Raw genomic sequence first — 14958 nt, forward strand, 5'->3', positions numbered from 1 at the left:
AAAAATGAGTAGTGCAGTGTACTTCTTTCTAGTGATGTTCATGCTCGTATCATCATCCTCTGAATCCACTCCGCCACCAAATTCAGAAGGGTCTTCTTTTGAGGTTTTCCCAAACTGTAATGCCTTAAGTTTGGTATAATCGATGAAGCGTCTTCAAGTTGAGCCACGGCCACGGCCACCACCACTTTCTCTCGTTCGTCTCCTCGAATATTAAACTGCGTGGCACCTAGCCCCACGCCAACTCGTTCAGCATTGGCAAACTTTGGTGAAGATATGAGTTTCAAACTTTGTTTGTCTCCTGGTCCAAGTTTTGATGGCTACGTTTCCGCACATCAACCCAAGTTTCTCTCTCTTCCGGCGGAGGAATATCGTGAGTCACGATTCAACCTGAAGTAGAAGCATTTTAGTGAAATGAATGGTGGATGAGAAAAGATGGGAAGAGAGAAAAAAGTCATCTCTGAATTATAACCCTTCCCTTGTATGTAGAAGGCAGAGGTCATAGTGGTGGGTAGGTAACCTAACCTTTCCCAATGGGGACGAGAGGAAAGGGACGAATAAAATTTCCATAACAAAAGACCTCGGGTGACCCTCGGAGCTCACGGGGAGATCCATTTCCGGCCGAAATTTGGCTCGATTCAAAGGAAAATTTACCACCAACTGCTCGGCTCAAAATGGAATTTTCGGATGATGATTGAATTCAAGAACCCAGCCATCACAGATTCTGTCCTTTATTACACACAATCATGCACATGCAGTGAAGTATTGTGACTCGGTTTCATCTATTATTTAGCACACTTGAAAGGAAGAGGACTGAGTTTCGATGATGTGTACTTGAAATCGTTTTCCGATTTCCAACTTGACAGATCTTCTTGTTCTTCGACTGTATGAGCGTACTTGGTTTTTGTTGGTATAATACTGACACGGTGGATCATATCTCTTTGCCAGTGTCCTCTTTTTATTCGAGGTCTCCGTAAACCTCAGCTTGAGTTTGTTGCTTCCCAAATAAGGAGCGTTTTAAGAGGTCGTTATTTTTATGGTCTAAATATAACCTTTCGAATGAGCTTGGATGAGAGATGTGATGGTGCTATTGAAGAAGAGGGAAAGAAGACGGTGGTAAGATATATAGCGATGCTCGCCGAGTAATCTGATTAAATCCAATCTGATATCGTATTACGATATCCCCCAAAGCCCCTCGGCTTTCTTGGTATGTTGAGGGAATAACAAGTTTTTACGGGGAACTTTCCATCCTCCATCCAAAAAGAGTGGTCCCCATTTCGCAAAACAAGCATAAGGGCAATCCAAGCTTATTCCTTATTGATTTTAACAATGTATCCCCTTAAAAAGGTCTTGTTAGAAGCACGCCTTGTGCTGGTTTTGTCATGGAACCGGAATTGTAATCTGGCTATTTGTCCATGCTTTCTAGGCAATGTTAAGGGCCCTCGATGTTGCGTTCGGGTTAACCATGATCCTCTTTGAAAGAAAATCGATCACAATAGCATTTTCTTTGTCCCCTTGTGGAAGGCCGTCATCTCAAGAACAGTTGGTTGGATCGTCTCGCGCAATATGATTACTTCAAGCCGAGATCCTCCTTTTCCGTTCGCGTGTCAAGAGCTTTGAATGACCATTAGCGCGAGCACAATGTGCTTCTCTCGGACGACTGTAGAGTAGTACGTACTTCCTTGCTTCCTTGCTTGCTTGTCTACTACTTGCTCGCATGACCTCTTTACAAGGATCTTTTCCGTGACCCTTCGCCAAGTTCGTGAGGATTACACTTCAATTCCTTCCCATTGAAAACACAACCGACCTCTTGAGTATCTTTCTGCGGGTTTGAACAACATGGGAGCTCTGATCAGGGTATTTGACATTGAAACAACAGCTTGTGAGTGTCATTGATCATGAGCCCTTACAATCGCCCATTTATAAACCCACATTCGACCAACAAGAGCAATTTCGTAGTGGAAGTGAGGGGGTGGTGGTGGTGCTAGTATTGTTGACTCATTCGGCTGTGGCTTTCTGCGAACTGGATATTTCGACTTCGAAAATAAGCCCATTTGTCTTCGGATAAAAGGGGGGAACATTTGGAAAGTTGTGGGTCTTCTGATATTGGTGTTCCAATTTGGCTTTAGTTGGGGAAAATGGGTCCTGCAGGCAATCCTTTCAGAATTATCGCCAAAAGCCTTTTGGCTCTAATGGATTTTGAGCTGTCGGTCCTCTCACTCTCCTTCCCTTCCACATCCTCGTCGTTCTCGTCGTCATTTTCCCCTCTAGTGAGGGTCTTCTTGATGCTTAGTAGATTGGGCTTCTCTCAAAGTTCTGTGCACTCGATCCAAGTACCGTGGATCGACCTCGACAACCCAGTATAAATGATGATGATGATGATGAGTCTCGTCAAATTGTGATAGACTTGTCAATCTTCTACCCCGTATACAACACCTTAATCACATTCTCCCAATAACTCTTTGCGTACCCAACACTACATTCAAGCATTAAGTCATAGAAAACATTCTGCATTCTATTTTCATAGGCTCCTAGTGGCCGTATGAAAATGGAACGTTTGGTGGGTGCCTCAAGAGCTCAAGAAAGTCCCACGGTTTAGTGTAAAGTGCTTAGGCAATTTCTCATGCATATTGACAGCTTCCTCCCCTGAGCTGTCTATTTTGTAGAGGGATCGTTTCAATAACCACAGTACGCCAAACTGTGACTGAACTGAGAAAAAAGGTTCAACCCTGCAGAGCGCTCGCATAGAATCCAAAATGGACCTCTCGGTTTTTACCACATTTGATTTCTAACATCATTCTGGGAAGAACCATTTGGGAGAAATGACCACTTCGAGGGGAGCTGGACATAAACCTAAGCCTGAACCCATTTGCCTCCTGTCCAAAAAATCCACTCATAACTGTCAGAACCAGAAGGGAACAAACATGGAACGAGAGAGAAGCGAGCAAGCTTACTTACGACCGAGGATGAAGGAAAGCAATACGAGGGGATAAACAAAGATGAAACTTGTTTGAATATCCTGAACATGGCTTGTGTTTGTCCAATTGCTGTGTTTGGAGTTCTTTCTCTCGGTCGGCACGTAACTATGATAGAGGAATTCCATGGGGAAACTTGCAAAAAAAGTCGGGGCGAGGCTTTGTCGATGTCATTGTCGTTTTCCTCGTCCTCGTGGCATCCCTGCAGTTGAAATGGGTTGGCATCCGAAAAGTTTTTTGATCCCATTTGTTCCTGTCAAGACTTATATTGGATGACATTTGTAGCAGTATAAAATTGGCCTCTTTCAAATGGCCAGACCCCATGCCAAAACATATAAGCACAGAATTAAATTCAGAAAAAGATAAATTCACGTGAAGTATGTTTAGATATGATCCTTTCCTGTCCTTACTCTTGTCGTTTTAATATTCATGGTAGACACGAGAGGATTACTCTCCATTATATTGTGCGTTTCCGAGATCTATCTGGCGAGCTTGTCTTGACACAAAACAGACAGCTACCCAAGAAAGAAGGAACTGAGTCGTCTTTGGCAAACTACATTGCACACCCACCCACCCATCCACCACTCTGACGTTCTTCAGCTACTCTGAGGACTTATGGAACCAAGTTGGAACAAGCAAGGGGAAGGGAAGCAGATCCTGCCTGTGGATCAGGGTGACTGGCACAAAAGCAAACACCATCTTGAGCTCACTGGGAGGGAGGCATCTGCTTGTTGGATGGACGGAGATTCAGGAACGACGAGAGAGAGAGAATCAAACAAAAACCGAGGAGCCGATACGATGGGAGGTGGTAGCGGTGGGAGGGAGACGGGCTAGAAGAAATTACACAAGGATCTCGGGAGGTACCGAGGAGGCCTTTGCCGCTGACTGTGTACACAACGGTACATTCGAAGGGTCTCTGAAGCCTTTTTGGCAACAGCTCGTTCCAATGGGTCTCTTTCTTTGTTCAGAAAGGATCCTTTTGCAATAGCAGGTGTTCCATAACGAAAGCATCATAGCTTTATTCCACTGAAGATATTTGGCCTCATGTGATTCATGCCACGACTTTAACGGAGTCAATGGAAAAGTTGTCCTCGTCTTGAAGGATTGCCTTCGGAGTAGGTATTTATGGGGAGGCATACACCAGACCAATGGTAAGTAGTCAGAGAACGAGAGAACCCCTTCGTTTTTCCCTATGGAAAAGTTCCTGTCCTCCTCTCCTATCTTTTTGTTCTTAGCTGAATGGAAACCAAGCTCGGTAACTTGGAACGAGGAGGAACACAATGTCAGCTAATTGGGTTTCTGCTCGGTTGCTCCAAGAACAATTGTTTCTCAGGACTTGAGAATTTCCAACTCGACTGTATAGTAATAAAAGTACTGAAGCGAATCAGCCCAGGGTTGGAGCAGGAGTAAGGAGCAAGGGACACGACCAGACAAAGGAATAAAAATCCAGTTCTCATCCCTTTGAAGCGACAAGCATGCATGGCATAGCCTGCATCGAATATTCGCTCTTCGCTCCCTCGAATTTTAGACACATTTTCATCCAGGGCTCAATCCAATAGGGAGAAAGGCGACTGACTGGCAGAGGTGAATTCGAATGATGCGCATTCCTCGAGATCAGAGGAATTTTCTCCTCCACTTCTTCATCCTATTTACATTTTCAATTTAGGACAAGCTCCCAGGGAACAACCCTTCTTCCTGGCGGGAATGGACCACTTCTTTTGGGCTGAACTTGCTCGGTTCAAAGGCAAAAAAGGTGAACACAAAATGAAATTGAAACAGAAAAAAATGGAACACATATTTCTTCTTCAGGCAAGCATGACTCTGAAGTATCGGTCTAAATGACAACCAACATGGAATAGAATAAAGATAGTGGAAACTCTGAAAGAGTTGGTATGGTATGGTCCGAAATGGCTGAGGACCACTAAATCCTTCTGGAGACGAAACTCTAAGCTCTAGCGAGTGAACGAATGTTAAAGAAGAGGGAAAGAGACGTCGGAAGAGGGGGAAAGGAAAGGGAAATGAAACCAGCAAACCATCACATGGACCCAACCCTCGCAGCCAAAAGTTGGGAGGATATTGACGAAAATCAAGGGGGAATTCACAATATGTCACCCAGACCAAATATGCCAGAGCCCTAGGGAGGAGAAACTGGGACTTGGAGGAGAGAGTGAGAAAGAAAGAAAAAGAGAACCATCCAACCCAGCTTTGAGAGAGCAAGTAGGAGAGTGAGTGAGTCAACAGATAACAACATTATCCGGTATTGATCCAACGAGGCAGCAAAATGTGTTCCATGTCATTTTGCCCTTAGACTAGGTTGTCCATCAATCGTCGTGGAAATCAGGGAAAGGTATTGATCATTCAATTTCCTGTTCACTAATGTCCCCTTGGAGATTCCCATTCACAACATTTCCCTTCAGCCCTTGGTGAGGCCATGCCAATCTTATCAAAAATTTGTCCTCTCATCGGGCGTTTTACGTTTTACGATGCTGAGCTCAGTATGATGCAGAGCGATAATGTCGAACTTTGGGCGAGGTTACTCTATTTCGAGGATGCAACATGGGACATTGGCACACAGATGGTACCACCACTGGAGAGAGACGAAAGCGGCAATAGTAAGAGAAGTTCCAGTGCGATATGGAAGAGTTGGCTTCCATCATCATCATCATTCAGTTAAGTGTGCCATTCAAGACTTGCCAAATTGGAAAAAGAGAGAGAACTTTCTCAGTGCCAAAACACCAATTATTCGCATGAAGCTGGATGCTTCTTGATTTTGGCCTTGAGTGAGACTGTGAATTAATTTTCGATTCGGTTGGAATGTTTTAGGTAGTAGTGGAATCTGCATTCCTCTAGTCTTTTATTTTACTATTTCATGGCATCCCTGTGTAAGGGAGACGAGGAAGCAATTTTCAGAAGCTTCTGCCTTTATGAGGCTGAATTGGTGGTCGTTCGTGAGGGGTAAATTTTAAATCAACATTGGAACATACGGAAATGTGAACCATCCCAGAGCCATTTTCCCCTCGTTGTTCCAGAGTTCCACGCCACCACTCGAATTCAAATACTTGGGATATTTTCGAAAATCAGAGCACTGAAGCGGAATCAGAGCCTCTTCTACGGGAACAATGAGAACTTGATTGTGAGACATTGCTCCGTGGGGAATTTTGAGACTCTCCAACATTGGATATGGCACAGTTGCACGTACCAACAAGTCCGCCGGGTACCCAAGACCACGTCCATCCCCACCATCAGAGTGGATCCCCCATTCCCCAATCCCATTTCGTGAGCCTCTCTCATATTCCTTGACGCCCAGTGGTCTCGCCAACTGGTTCTCCCATTTCTTGTCCTCAATCCCTTGGAGAGGATGAAAGATGATTTCATTTCCTAGACAATAATTCATCAACTACACAGGAGAACGTGGACGTAAGTAGCCATCGAAGGCCACATTCGTCTTGGATTTTCCCTAACCAGAAAGTCGACATTTCCAAGGTCCGAAGTCTAGCTTGGTAGTGGTGGTGGTGGTGATGGTAGAAGGGAGATCTTTATCATCCTGGAGGTTCGCTAGACACTAGGAACGAGCCAGCGAGCATCCCATCATTAGGACAATCATAAAAGAAACATTCCACGCCAACATCTTGGAGGTTTAATGTTCCTCATCCCCCCTCATTTCTGCATCAAAAGCTCATTCCCATTCTCAATGAGTTCTTCATCCCCGTCATTTCTTCTAATGTGCAGTCCACCAGAGCGTCGTAGGGCCATGGCCATTGCAAGTGGGTAAACGGGTACACTACAAGTGTACACAGGCCAGATCCGTTAGCATAACGGGTGAGTGCCGGGTTCCATTTGGTCGTTTCCAACGTTGAGCGAATGCGCTCATCTCCGCTTTTGTTTTGTCCCTTTTGACTGTTCAAGCGAAAAAGCAGTGGTATTCGACCCGAGATAATGGCTTTGGCAATGAGGCCACGAGATGTGCTGTTTATATCCAAGTCGACAGTCATGCCTCTGAAAAGAAGAGCATGTCTCTTTTAGCGTGGTGGGTACGTCGTACCCACCACAAGCTCTACTCGTCCATCCTCGGCACTTAGAGCACACTTGGCTTTATGGCTTATTGTCCTCGCAGTTTTCATTGCTGTCGACACCCTTTGAGCCTGTCATACGTACGTTCGTTAGAGGTCTCAGGGACAAGGGTGGCGTCAAATATCAGCAGCCCTTCTCCTCCCACATACACTGGATTGCCAAACGGGTGCCCAGATATTTCGTTAAGGCACGGATTTGTAAGAGAGTTGCTGCCCTCGCCCGCCTGGAGGGCTGCCTTGGGAGAAGAAATTATGCAAATGCCAATGGCTAATGTTCTTGCCATTTGGGGCTCGGGAGCAAATGGGAACAGAATACTGATGGCAGAATCCTAGCTTGAGAGCCGATTTTCTGAGAACTAACCTGTCATCCTCTGGTTGGACGAATCTCAGCTGAATATGAATCCCCACGTGTTCGACAGGGGCTCAAACGACAATGTTCGGTTAAGTAGAAAAGGGAACCAAGTTCAGGGATGAAGAAAGCTTCTAATCCCGTTCACCACCTCCCTCTTTCCTCTTCTTGTTTAGGCAGTTTCTTTTCTCTTATCACCACCATTAAGGGTGAAATATGTTCGTGGGTTGTCGGCTGGGTTCGCAAAGTATTTCCATCCATGCAACGGGTTGGTTGGTTGGTTGGTTGGTTGAGTGGCCATTGGGACTAGCTCAGGAAAAGCAAGATAAGAAGACCGACAACGGTTTTCGGGGTCTACGAAACGGCCACTGTCCAAGGAAACGAAAAGGAAAAGCCTCTGTCGACCATCACCCTTGAATATAGAGGGAATCTTTTTTCTTCCCTTAGCTCAGTTCAACATGATCCAAGAAAGAGGGAAAACAAATTCCAAGTTCAATTCGATTTTTTTCTTAGTTTGGGTATGAGGCTGATTATCTTGTTTGAGCAGGTCTATGCAAGCAATGATTTCATTTCCCGAGCTCCTCGATCCATTGGCCATTCATCATCCAAGGCTTTCAAGGCTTCAAGGGGAGAGGCTCAGACAATCTCGGAGAGTCTTCACTCACTCTGGAGGACAGTTATATCCTGGCGGTGCGTATATAGCTAAGTTCAAAGCTGTACTGGAATCATGTTAGTTGGCATCTGCGAAAGGTTCTTTTAGACTCAATTCAATCTTGAGAGAGATACGAGTGGATACGCATTAAGCACTTCTCCAGACCAACTCGAATTGTTGGCCTTTGATCAGTGAAGCGAAATGTGTTTTGATCTTAGTCTGAAGATTCAAAGAACAAGAAGGTTTAAAAAAAGGAGCATGTTTGGAAGCTTTTTTTTCCTTCTTTACTTTTACAGTATAGACGATATAATGGAAGGTCGACAATTGATCAGGTTTGGAGCCTTCCGGTAAAGGCATGTTTTTTATCCAATAGAGACTTTTGTTATGCATTTTCGTTTATTTTGTAAGCCTGGGAAACTTTGTGAATAAAATTTTAGGACATTTGTGCAATGATGTTACTTTTAGGATCAAATACTTTATATTTTGATTGGACGAATAGCATCTACTATTCTGCGTTTAATCTTAAATATGATCGGTCTCTAGGGGCTTCATTTTTACGCTTTTTCAAGCTCGATGAATATCATATGACGATTGAATTTTGATTTAATACTAGACTAACCTTATCAAGTCATTGACATTTAAGAGTTCAATCTCAACTCACTCTTTTACATTGATCTAAACAAGTAAAGAAACCAAACTGAGACATTGGATAGTCTAACAACAGTATCCAAACAAATTGGAGCATTTGCTACAATTCGGCTTCAACGGGAAGCAAGTTACGTTCATGCTTTCGGAGTAGCTCCCATCTTTTTTTCATCAAAGACCATCTAAAAGATATGACTAAGTAGTGTAGTGGATCTTTGACCCCTGGTGTCTCATAAAACTCGACAGTTAGCCTTAATCATGTTCTCATGTGTTTGTTTCACTTTTTGAAAGAGACGATTTCCTATTTTGTGCCTCCGACTTGTTTCAAAAGCCACATTGCTACTCTGACTAATGGCCATCATCGTCGAAAATGATAGGCATCTGCTTGGAAATTTTCAAATTAACTCTAAAAGGTGGATGAATGGAATGTTCCATTAACATGAAACGCAATAAGAAAAACAAGGACCAGCCTCAAGAGCAATTAGCAATAACTGGAGACGAAAAATATCTCTCAGACATGAATGATGGTGAACGTGACCGTGATCCACTTTCGGTGCCAAAGAAGCTCATTCTAACTTGATCGAAGGACAAGATCCAATGCGAAAATGTCATTTAGGAAAATATTTCGTCAAGTTTCAGCACAAAATCCGAGTCAAATCTTCAGGGCAAGCTACACCGCAATTACCTTCTTGTGATTGATGATGACCATTAGGTTGGGGCAAATTAATAATGTGGCCATGGCTCACATAATAACTGACAATACTGCATGTTTGGGCATTCACTCGGTGACGAAATCTTAGTTTCCCTCTAATGGGGAATAAATAGGGTCTTTTGACCGACCGTTGACCAAATTGGTCCATTTTCCAAACTGAACCGCACCAAATTCACATTGGCCGAATTAATCTCAATTCCTTTCTTTTCATTTTCTCTCTAAATTTTCATTACACGACTTTGGCACAGTTGGGTAAGCTCAAAAAAAGGTCCTTAGGGGACGCTAAGTTTGAGATCTTGGCTAATAAGAACTTTTCCCCATCCTGCCAGGTTGGCTCGCTTGAGCAGCTTTTAGCCGTAACGGCCAATTCTCCCGTCTTTAGCAGCCAAGCCAGCCAGCCTTAGTGACTTTGGGGAAGTACCCACCAACTGCTGGCTTGGTTGGCAAAGAAGACTTCGTCAAAGTGAAACGACAAAAAATCGCGTAATGAAAGAGAAGTTCTCCGCTCTCCCCCGAGACCGACAAGAAATGAGGAAGTTGAAGAGTGAAGCGCTGGAGAGGGATCCATTTTCTCTTAGCGCTTAGGCTAAGCTTGACATTTGCTTGTCTTCTCTGGATCAATGCACTCTTTGTGCCCAGTAAAATAACTTTTATTGTGTCTGTCCTCAATAGAAAAGTTTTTCAATCTAGTGTCTAAGTTTCAATAACAACCTTTCAGCAATCTGGAATATAACCGAACCTTTCGTGTTCTTACCAGATGAGCTAGATTAACCTTTCCACCTCGAATTTGAGATCAAATGCTGAAGGTGTGTGAGGGCAAAGAGCCCCTTTTCGAAGGTGAAGCCCCCATTTTATGGCCTAGGAAGGGGCAATCAGTAAATGGACTCGACCTGAAATCAGGGTTGGGAACATTCATTGTCAGACACCAACGAATCGCTGAGTTCTTCTCTCAATCGCGGATGGTTTTAAATGCTTTTAGTAAGACCTAATACCAGATAAACCTGATATTTTTGAACATACACCACCCATCCACAAAATCTTTAAACGTAGTTCAATTGTGAAGCCACCATGTCAGTCCCTCTAAAGATTGGGAATGCTCTTTGTCCTTTCTCCCTCCAATTTTTGCCCTTCAACCTTCAGCTTTATTGGTTCTAAACACGAAGACAGAGTATTTCTAAGCTCCGTTCCATTTTGCTCTAGTCCTCAGTTGGCATTTTGATTTGCCAGATTTTTTTCCGCAGGGTACCGCAAAAAGCCCTCCAAGTGATTTCTTTATAGTGCTCTTCGTTGCGTAAGAAAGCCTATTTTGGTCGAGGCAGGTCTAAAAAGTCTTGATCGCCATGACTCATGAATATGTTGTGCCTTTTTCCCCGCATCGAACCGGGTTCATAACACATTTGGGAAATTGGATATTGCTTCATTTATCACACTACATCATCGAATATTTGACAGCTGCTGGAACGTGGTCCCTTAATTGATAGGGGAATGTGCGGGATTCTTTAAACTGTACGTGCACATCCTGCACTCTAGATATTCATAAGAGTATGCTTATGCATGGAAACCAGTCGCTCGATACTATCATTATTCGAAACTATGTTCTAAATAAACAAGCCCTATGTTTGAATTTATAAATTCGGAACATGATCTCGGGCTGGGCACGTAGCATTAGAAAGAGGATTTTTGCACTTGTGTGGAAAGGTTGTATTCAGAGGAACGTTTGCTTTAGTGCCTGGAAGCATTTCTGCTTAACATTCCAAGGGAATCTTGGGAAGTTTTTCCCCCACAAGGCACGCCTTCCGGGCACATTTTGTGGTCCTCTGGCCCAACTCTGAGGTTGGTGATTCCCTCTTTCTCTCTTACTGCTGGTCGGTAAAAGACCTTTCGAAAATAAGCTCAGTCCCGCTCAGACATAAATCAATTCGTGCTGAAAGTTCCTTCATCTAAAGTCCATTTACTTTGCCAACTTTTTCCTTGATTTCTGGAAGTCATATCTTGCCCTCAGAGCCATTTCCCGAGCAAGTTGAATAGCATTAAATCCTAGTATAGAAAAAGACGAAAAGTGAGTCGAAATCCGCTTTCCACTCACGTTGTGCACTTCCTACCATGTTCTTCGTCTTCTAAGACTCATCTTTAAAGGTTGAAAGCATGTCTTCTCGCCATAGAGGAGGCAGCTGAGGTAAGAACGAAGAGAAAAGGACAAGGAAAAGGAAAAGAAGACCCCTCACGAGTCAGCCGAGCAGAACCAGCATGCATTACCGAGCGTGAACCTTGTGAATAGTTTTTAATATCGTCTCTTCTCTGGTTCCATCGCCGTGGAGACAGACACATGAGTGGGGGATCCTTCCACTAGCTCGTCTCTCTCTCTCTCTCTCTCTCTCTCTCTCTCTTTCTCTCTCTTTCTCCACTGCATGTAGCTTGGCTCTTTATCTGGTCTTCAATGAACCAAGTTGGGTAGAAGGAAGGAAATTCTGACTCCTGGTGAGGGGAGGAGGATAGACAAATGTATATCATTACACTGACTAAAATATCAGGCTGCGACGATTGAGGTTCACTTGACATCAGACAGCTAGATTAGCTTTCAATGCATTGTGACCTCTTCAAGGGGAGACAGGCGTGATTTATAGACGAGATTCCCGCAGAACAGGCTGAAAACTAACAGTGCGCGCCGTAAAATTGTGATTGTCCATTTCCCTCAAGATTCTCGGCGAGGAAGCGCAAGAAGTGAAAATGAAGAAGTCTGGTGTTGCTTGGGGTCCTTCCTATCTGACCACGGCAAGGTGCCATCAGACTCACATATTGTGGGATTCCTGCTGTCATCGCGAAAGAATTTGAGAGAAATGTGGATAGAATGCTCTTCCCTCCAAAACCCGTGGACTTTGATGCTAAAAGAAGCTGGAAAACGGGATTTTTTTTTGGTTCGAAAATGGGTGGTTCTTAACATGATGAGTCCTCAACCTGGATAGATCTGGATGGCTAATCCAAATTGGTTTGTCGTAGCCGTGGGATCCGAGTCTCCTTCATTTGGTCTCATCCTTATAATTGGGACGCTAATCCGGGTGCAAGGATGGAGAAGGAGGACCAGATAAGAGTCATTAGGAAATGTGGGGATTACTGTACCATTCCGTGCTCACGAACTGTAGTGTTGAAGCTGTACATTCTATTGTTTGGTGTGGGGGAGGATCCTGAGGTCCTTTGGATTTTTCGGGGGAGAAATGCCCTCAGCACCACACGTAGGATCGGGTTCCTCTCTTGGAAACGAGAGAGATTTTCCTCCCTTTGGGTTTGGGATCCTCTTTCCTTTCAAAAGATAACGAGAACGAAGAAGAAGGGAGTCACTTCATCCAATGAGAATCTTGGCAACATAGAGGAACAACGCCTTCTGTTGTTTTGTCACGTCTGGTTTTTGACATCCAAGAAGACCCAGAAATGACAAGCTATTTGTTTCCCATAAAAAGACCTCCATCTTGAAGCCAGGGAGTGTTTACTTGGTTTTGAGCTGTGGTGAAATTGTTGAATAAGGCAGCGCTCTTTTGTTACCAATGTTGTTTGTTCACAACTTTGTACATCATTGCTCTCGTTCGTTGCCAATAAGTATAGGGGAAGAAAGGAGGGTTGGTTAGTTGGTTGTTCTCTATTGTTATTGTTATAATAGCGCCAAATTACTGCTACATTTACCGATGTGAGAAAAGGCTAATTAAGTTCCTTTCAAAATGTAGCTAGGTACAGGAGGAGTGCAGGTTTAGCTCGTACAATGGCGTGTTACGTATAATGAATGACTCTTCAATACATTAGTCTCTCAACACCTTCCTGTTTCATTCAAAGCCCCATATATTCTGCCTCCCTCCAAGGCACCCTCACTGAGCCTTTCCTCACCTTCCGTCTTTTCTCTGGTTCTTTTCCACATTCCGTCCGTCCTTACCTCCTTCAAAGGCTGGAGCCATGTGGAACGAGAAGGTATTGCAGGTGGGGAAGAAAAATGGACCGGATACATTAGACGTTGCTGCCACTTCTTCCATCTACCATGTTGTTCCAAGTTGGTTGAGCGGAATGAATCATTGTCCTAACTCTAAGAAGGTACGAACACGTTGGTTCCGTTCCTTCTCACCTACCAACTTGGGACTCATTTGTCTTCATTAGTTCTATAGTATTCTAGAGCGTTCCACACAATGAATTTATCATACAAACACAGTGCACACCCTTTACTTTGTTGAAATAAGATCACCTTCCACGTACATCTATACTAGTGTTGTATACGTATACATGCCAGAATATTTAAAACGAGAGCGTTGGCTTCTACTGTACTACAAGGGAGCACAAACACGTAGTAACAAGCACAAAAGCCTCAATTTCGCCTCTCCGATATCTTGGAGAATGATCCCCTTGAGACCATCCTTATCCCCCCCTCGTTCCCTCACAACATGTAGCATTGGAGAAGAAGCCCTTTGGACGGACACGTTGGTTGGTAGCGAATGCGTCGTTTTTGCCCGTGGACCAAGTGACAAAAATGGTTCTGTTATAAGGCGCAACGACATTCATCCGACCAAATAGTTCCCAAATGGTTCGAGCTCTGTCCCTGGTAAGAGTAAACCCTTAATGGTCAGAGCCGGGGCCAGGTGAGAAGGGGCGGATATTGGTGTTGGAATGGAGCAATATCACTTTAACGAGAGGTTGTAAACTGTATTTTCTCCTGCCCAACGAGTGACCCGCTCTACGAAATTGGATTGAGATCCCTCCTTCTCGTCACGAACATCAACAACAGAGACCCGTCGAAACCAAGGTTCTTGTACTGACTCATTAGTGAAATGGAATTCGAAATTGAACCCCACCCAAAGCGATCGACTAATTTAGCTTGGAGGTATCTTGATCAGTGGTTCCAATTCTCTTTCATGACCCTCAGATATATGGTGGATCAATAAGCTCCCTATTCAGAACCTCTATCAAGGCAACCAGCCAGCCCTCTCACTAATGGAGTCTTCCTTCTAGATTACTCAACCACTATCTATCTGAGCACGCGTTCACTAGAGTAGTGCGTGGCTAAGTCTTTGCCTTGTGTTGTCTTTCAGTGGTAGAGAGTAGTATACGGTAGTATGTAGACTCTATGTAGGCACTGAGACGCCAACAAAGTATTGGCTCATACAGTGGTTGAAGCATTGGCCCCTGATTGTGGGGAAGGCGGCAGTCGATCTATCAAGAGATTGCCTTCAGTTCGTCTACTCTTGTACCTCCCACCATGAATGAATATAGCACACACAAAGAAGAACCACTACTGCTCCCCTCTAAGTCCTTGGGGAGTCCGCCCAGTTTTCCATTTGTGGTGGAAAATGACTTTCTAGATCCCCTCTTCTTCTCTCCGTACGAACTTATGCATCCATTCGTTGGAGAAATCTGAAATCTTTGGGGGATCCATAAATGCATTGCCTTACCTCCTAGTCGACCGAAGCTAGCCTGGCTTTTGCATCTCTCAATGTAACAATTCTGATTGCAGGAAGAACCACCCAGATCCCTCTAATGGGATTGATTAATCCCATAAAATGAGGTTTTAGTGAAGGATATCATGC

Source organism: Tigriopus californicus, chromosome 8 (assembly GCF_007210705.1).
Source record: "Tigriopus californicus strain San Diego chromosome 8, Tcal_SD_v2.1, whole genome shotgun sequence".
Classification (NCBI taxonomy): Eukaryota; Metazoa; Arthropoda; class Copepoda; order Harpacticoida; family Harpacticidae; genus Tigriopus; species Tigriopus californicus.